Genomic DNA, 6,715 nt, shown 5'->3' with positions numbered 1-6,715 from the left:
CACGGGCCTGTGCCAAATCAGCTCGGATGGAGGGTAAGTCCTCCGTACTACCACTTTCGACTCGCTCCAAGCGGAGTTCGATCGACTTCAACCGATCATTCAATTTATTCTGTTCTCTTTTGACCTCTTCAAGGGCTGCAACCTGTGGTGCCAATGCCAGCTCAATGGCATCCTTGATGAACAAAGGCAGCTCAGTCACCAATTTGTTCACCTTAGCGTCCGCAAGGCGGATCAAACACATGCCTTCCCTGGGAATATTGGACCCCAGTGCTGAAGCTGAGGGAGTGGCCCTGGAAGTGGAAGGAGCTGTGTCTGTAGCTGCTGCTGGAGCGCCTGAAAGCTCAGGACCCGAGTGGGCGACAGGAATAGTCGGGCTCTGACCCTGAGTGCCCATAATGTGTGGGTCTAGCTCTGCAACTGATTCCCACGGGTGCTCAGCCTCTTTTCTCCTTTTGACCCCGGATTCAAGTCTGGTGATGTCTATCGTTTGATCCGCTATCAAGGGTATATCAATCCTTTCTAACTGGGGAACCCTAACTTTCCGACAAAAGGCAGTGATCATGCAAGGAAAGGGCAAAGATGTATTTTTATGTTGAGCCCGTTCCTTTATCTCCCGCTGGATGATCTCCCCCAAGTTCACCGGATACCCCGACATGAGCGAGGCGATTTGGACTGCCTTCTCAATGGAAATTCCAGTATCATTCTTGGACGGCAGGATTCTGGAGGATACGATGGACAGCCATAACTTAGCTTGAAGGCTAAGGGTACTCTTGTGGATGACAACCGGATCTATCCAGTTTGGTGTCCCAATCGAAATCACTGACGCTGCCCATTCACGATATTCAGCTGGAACTTCCTTTCATCGAGTGTACTCAGAATAGGCAGGTGGCCATTGCCCCCTCAATTCATTTTCCCGGTGCCCACAAATGTACGAATTTATTTCCTCGGCTAAACAGTCTACCTCAACACCCCTCACTGGCACCCAATTAATGTGGTCAATTGATCTTTTGGGTTGATGACACACTCATTTGCTGTTCAACAAGGCCCCATAATTGGCATAGAACTCCCGGACTAATGTTTGGCAGTACTCTCCGGGAGGGTTCAGGAAAGACTCCCACTGCTGGGCTTCCAACTTTTGCACTAATCCGGGGTATGACTCCCGTAGCCCATTACGACTCACTTGTTTCTCCTCATGGAAATGTCGGGTGAGGTTACCATCATCCTTAACCCTGCACCACGAGTAGTATAGTGATTTGGAGCCCGCAACAACAAATCGAATTTCATGCTCAGCCTTTCTTTGCCTTCTTGCTGCATCAATATCACTCTCATGTACCCCTGTTGTGACTCTAGTTTGTTGAGATGCCCGTGGTGCAACCTGAGCTGTAGACGTCCCCTCTTCAGACTGAGGGACATCGGTAATTGGAGCCTTTCGCTTACGCGAACCGGCTACCTGCTTATCCGCAACAGGGGGGGGGTGTCCTTTGATCCGTTGGTCCTCGCCATCCTGCAACCACATGTAGAATACTATCTTTATGATGTCCCGAATTGCAAAATATAAACAAAGCAGATGTAAAACCAAGCAAATGAATTGGTGTTGACGACACCATCTGCGAGCACAACATGCGTGATGCACAGCATGACTTGCGTCTCACATGTAATGTCACAAAAAGTGACAAAGGAATGAAGACTTACCATGCAGTGCTATCACACTTTGCGGTACAACTGGGACTCCACATGTTTGACATGCGAGTCGCATGTTGTGACGCAAAGTGTGACATACAAAGTCTCAACCTTATGAATCCCCTGTCACACTTTGCGTAACAACTGGGACTCAGCATGTTTGACATGCGAGTCGCATGTTGTGACGCAAAGTGTGACACCCACGATCATTCCCTCTAATTCACACCCGTTCACCGGATTTGTTCTACACCCAATCACGGGACTTGTTCCCTTAAGAGGGTCGTCACACCGTCTATCATTGGGAAAAGCGACGAATTCAAGCGGAAAGAACAACACGGAACAAGCCGACTATTTCTTAAGCAATTAGGGTCTTTGGGGCATTTCATCAAGCATGAAGTAGGCAACATCAACACAAGTGACCATTTTAAGACAGACTAGATATTCAGATTTCCCCATAACACCTACCAAGCAAGTAAGAGACCACAACACTCATTCGTGGGTAGCAACACCACATATGTATCTAAAAGGAAACCCCCCTCTCCCTTTTTTTTTAACCAAACCTCCAATCAATGATTTCATAGGATCATCAGGGTGTATTTAGCATTAATAACCAATTGACGGAAGTTTTAGATCCTAACTCATCTTAAACACCATCTACCATAAGAGTAAAAGAGTGTATACCTGAATTCCACAGAAAATGAAGAAATGAAAGCCTTGTTCCACAGCCAATCTTTAGGAACACACAACAAGGATGATTTTCAGTTATGGAAGGACAAAATTAGTAGATGGAAGAGAGAGGGGAGGAGATGGAACGGCTAAAGGGGGAATTTGAAACTGATGGGGAAAACGAGTTATTTCGTTTAAAAGAAAGCAACTGGGTCGGGTCGGGTCAGTTGACCCGTGCCTCACTTACCTGTGGCACGCTTTGCGGCACATGATGAGTCCCGCAAGTCATGTTTGCGTGACTGCAGTCCAAAAGCAAACCTTGTCAGAGTGTGGCCAGTTCCTTACTTCTGGTGGCAACACTTGCGACTTCACATGCGGCTTAGCATGTTGAACATGCGAAGCTGCAGTGATACCGCATAGTGTGCTCAATTCGTTTTCAAATCCTTGGCTCTTTTCACCCTCCCAACACTTGGGCATATTCTCTTGGTCAGTCCTTATACAAATCCCGTATGCTCCCAAACACTGAAACAACAAAACACACACATAACAACACACATGCACAAAACAAAACAACAAAATAACAACTTGGGTTGCCTCCCAAGAAGCGCTTGATTTTACGTCGCGGCACGACGTTGTGACTTTTCTTTCATGGTTCATTGAGGTAGATCTCCTCAATACTCTTTGTCTCCAACTCATTTGGGAGGCCCAAGTATTGTTTAACCCGCTGCCCATTCACTTTGATACGATCTCCGTTTGGACAAGCAATTTTGACCGCTCCATGCGGGTACACTTGTGTTACTTCAAAGGGCCCGGACCATTTGGATTTTAATTTTCCGGGAAACAACCGGAGCTTTGAATTGAACAACAATACACGATCCCCGGGGCTAAATTCTCTTGGCAAGATCTTCTTATCATGGAAGTGTTTCATGCGGGCCTTGTAGAGTGAAGAGCTAACATATGCTCTAAGTCGAAATTCATCAAGCTCATTAAGTTGCTCCAACCTCAAGTTTGAGGCATCACCCCATTCTAGATTCAACTTTTTCAAGGCCCACAATGCCTTATGTTCGAGTTCCACCGGAAGATGACAAGCTTTACCAAACACCAATTGATATGGAGACATGCCAATTGGGGTCTTGTAAGCTGTTTAGTATGCCCATAGAGCATCATCCAATTTCTTTGACCAATCGGTCCGGTTAGCATTCACTGTTTTGGAAAGTATGCTCTTGATCTCCCTATTTGAAACTTCAACTTGACCACTTGTTTGGGGATGATACGGGGTGGCAACTTTATGCTTGACTCCATACTTCTCAAGAAGAGTCTTGAATAACCGATTGCAAAAATGAGAGCCCCCGTCACTAATGATTGCCCTTGGAGTTCCGAACCTTGAGAAAATATACCTTTTCAAGAATGCAGTGACACTTCTTCCTTCATTGTTAGGGAGCGCGACGGCTTCCACCCATTTGGACACGTAGTCTACCGCCACAAGAATGTACTTGTTATTGTAGGAACTTACAAATGGACCCATAAAATCAATGCCCCAAACATCGAACAATTCAACTTCAAGAATCGGTGTCATTGGTAGCTCATGCCTTCTTGATATGCCCCCATGCATTTGACATTGATCACAAGCTTTTACAAAGTCATGAGCATCTTGATAGATTGTCGGCCAATAAAAACCACTTTGAAGAACCTTGGCCGCCGTTCTTGAGCTACTATGATGCCCCCTCACGGGTGATGAATGACAAGCCTCAATGATAGGAATCATCTCCACTTCGGGAATGCACCGCCTTATGATGTTGTCGGCGCAAACCCAAAAAAGATATGGCTCATCCCAATAATATTTCCGGACATCACTCAAGAATTTCTTCTTTTGTTGGAAGTTCAAATCATCCGGCATAATGTCACTTGCGTGGAAGTTAGCAAAATCGGCATACCAAGGGATCATGTCATGTGACCCCGCCATTACTTGCTCATCCGGAAATGACTCATTGATTTCTAGGCCATCTAGTGGACGCCTACCCTATTCAAGAAGAGACAAGCGGTCCGCCACTTGATTTTCACAACCCTTTCTATCTTTGACTTCAAAGTCAAACTCTTGCAAGAGAAGGACCCAACGTATCAACCTCGATTTTGCATCTTTCTTTGTCATGAGGTAACGTAGAGCTGCATGATCGGTGTGAACAATCACATGGGTTCCCAACAAATAAGCCAGGAACTTCTCGAAAGTAAACACAATAGCAAGCAACTCTTGTTCGGTGATAGTGTAATTCATTTGGGCACCGTTTAAAGTCTTGCTTGCATAGTAAATTGGGTGGAAGATCTTATCACGCTTTTGGCCAAGAACAGCCCCCATGGAAAATTCACTTGCATCACACATCAACTCAAAGGGTTGAGACCAATCCGGAGCAATGATGATAGGAGCCGATGTGAGTCTCTCTTTCAAACCCTCAAATGCCTTCAAACAAGCATCATCAAATACAAACTTCGACTCCTTCTCTAACAATTTGCATAGAGGGTTGGCTATTTTCGAGAAATCCTTGATGAATCTTCTATAAAACCCGGCATGCCCAAGGAAGCTACGAACATCTTTAACGGAGATTGGGGGAGGAAGCTTGACAATAACCTTAATTTTAGCTTGATCAACATCAAGCCCCTTTTTCGAAATCTTGTGTCCCAAGACAATGCCTTCTCTAACCATGAAGAGACACTTCTCCCAATTTAGAACCAGATTTGTCTCTTCACATCGTTTCAATACTTGGGCAAGATTCTCCAAGCATTCATCAAAGAAGTCCGCCACCACGGAAAAGTCATCCATGAAGATTTCAATGGACTCCTCAACCATGTCGGAGAAAATAGACATCATGCAAAGTTGAAATGTTGCGGGTGCATTACATAGCCCAAAAGGCATTCTCTTGAAAGCAAAGGTCCTATAAAGACAAGTGAAAGTGGTTTTCTCTTGATCCTCGGGGGCGATGGTGATTTGGTTGTACCCGGAATACCTATCAAGGAAACAATAATAATTCCTTCCCGCAAGCCTATCAAGCATTTGATCCATGAATGGCATTGGGAAGTGGTCCTTTTTGGTCCACTTATTAAGCTTTCGATAATCCATGCAAACCCGCCATCCGGTGACCTTGCGAGTGGGCATCAACTCATTTTTAGCATTCGCAACCACGGTGATTCCACCCTTTTTGGGCACGCATTGAACCGGGCTCACCCAAGAACTATCCGATATGGGGTACACAACCCCGGCATCTAACCACTTGATGATCTCAACCTTTACAACCTCTTGCATAGGAGGATTTAACCTCCTTTGATGTTCAACGCTTGGCTCACATTCTTCATGAAGTTGAATTTTATGAGTACAAATACTGGGCATAATCCCTTGAATATCCGCAATACTCCACCGAATAGCTTTTTTGTATCTTCTCAAGATCACCATCAACCTCTCTCTTTGTTCCTCCGTCAACCGGTCGGATATAATCACGGGCAATGTGTTGTTGGGTCCAAGAAACTCATACCCCAAATGTGAAGGAAGAGGTTTGAGTTCCAAAGTAGGAGGCTCAATAATGGAAGGCTTTGCAGGAGGAGTTTATCGGTTTTCCAAATCAAGATCAAGTTTATTTGGATTGAGGTGGTAAGACCCCATTCTAATCAATGCATTGACCGTCTCCACAAACTCTTCTTCATTGTACCCTTCATAGTTCATTATCACCGCCACCAATATATCACCTATATGCTCATGTTCTATGGTTGTCTCCATTGCTTCATCAGTTGTATCAATAACCGAGACAACACTCATATCATTTGGTTGTTTCATTGACTTGCAAATATGGAAAGTGATCTCTTCATCATTCATCCTAAATTTTAAATCACCTCTCTCCACATCCACGAGGGCACGCCCGTAGCTAAGAATGGTCTTCCCAAGATTATGGGAACTTCAAAGTCAACTTCACAATCCAAGATCACAAAATCGGCCGGAAAAATAAATCGATCCACTCTCATAAGCACATCATAAAGAATACCAATGGGCCTCTTTACGGTCTATCCGCCATAAGTAATCTCATCGTGGTGGGACGGGGAGTGCCCAATCCCAACTTGTTGAATATAGATAGCGGCATCAAATTGATGCTTGCTCCAAGATCACATAAAGCTTTTGCAAACTTGTATTTACCGATGGTGCATGGAATTGTGAACGCTCCGGGGTTTTTTTTTTTTTTTGTACCAAAGCTTTGGTAACGATTGCACTACAATGATGAGTGCCCTCCAATGTTTCAAGGCCAGGACTCCTTCTTTTGGTCACAAGATCTTTCATGAACTTTGCATAACCAGGCATTTGCTCAAGTGCCTCAACCAATGGAATATTTAT

Source organism: Lycium ferocissimum, chromosome 3 (assembly GCF_029784015.1).
Source record: "Lycium ferocissimum isolate CSIRO_LF1 chromosome 3, AGI_CSIRO_Lferr_CH_V1, whole genome shotgun sequence".
In the NCBI taxonomy this organism is placed as follows: Eukaryota; Viridiplantae; Streptophyta; class Magnoliopsida; order Solanales; family Solanaceae; genus Lycium; species Lycium ferocissimum.
The sequence above is the reverse complement of the archived record's forward strand: the minus strand, read 5'-3'. Positions refer to the sequence as shown.